Consider the following 515-nt stretch of genomic DNA (forward strand, 5'->3'; position numbering starts at 1 on the left):
GTTTACTGTTGATTTTTTTTCTTTAAATATATTCTTAATGCAAATAGTTTCGTTATTTCAATAAAAAATGTTAGTTATGGATTTAAATATGTTTGTGTGTGTGTGTGTGTGTTTGCAACCTAAACATCTCGGTATGTGCACCAGTGAAACTGATTACACCTCTACCTCCATATAATGCGACCTGATATAACACGAATTTGGATATAACGCAGTAAAGCAGTGCTCCGGGCGGGCGGGGCTGCGCACTCCAGTGGATCAAAGCAAGTTCAATATAATGCGGCTTCACCTATAACGCGGTAAGATTTTTTGGCTCCCGAGGACAGCGTTATATCTAGGCAGAGGTGTAGTTTGTTTTCATGGGCCAAGGTGAGTGAAATGTTAAAAGTACACAACATAATTAGCAAACAGAAAATTAGATTTTTAGAATACATTGTTTTGATAATCTAAAGCATTATTACTATGCCTGTAAGTAAATTTATCAAAACTGACAGTGTTCTTAAAGAATCTTGGCATTA

The sequence above is a fragment of the Terrapene carolina genome, unplaced genomic scaffold, assembly GCF_002925995.2.
Source record: "Terrapene carolina triunguis isolate 2854851 unplaced genomic scaffold, T_m_triunguis-2.0 Scaffold25, whole genome shotgun sequence".
In the NCBI taxonomy this organism is placed as follows: domain Eukaryota; kingdom Metazoa; phylum Chordata; order Testudines; family Emydidae; genus Terrapene; species Terrapene triunguis.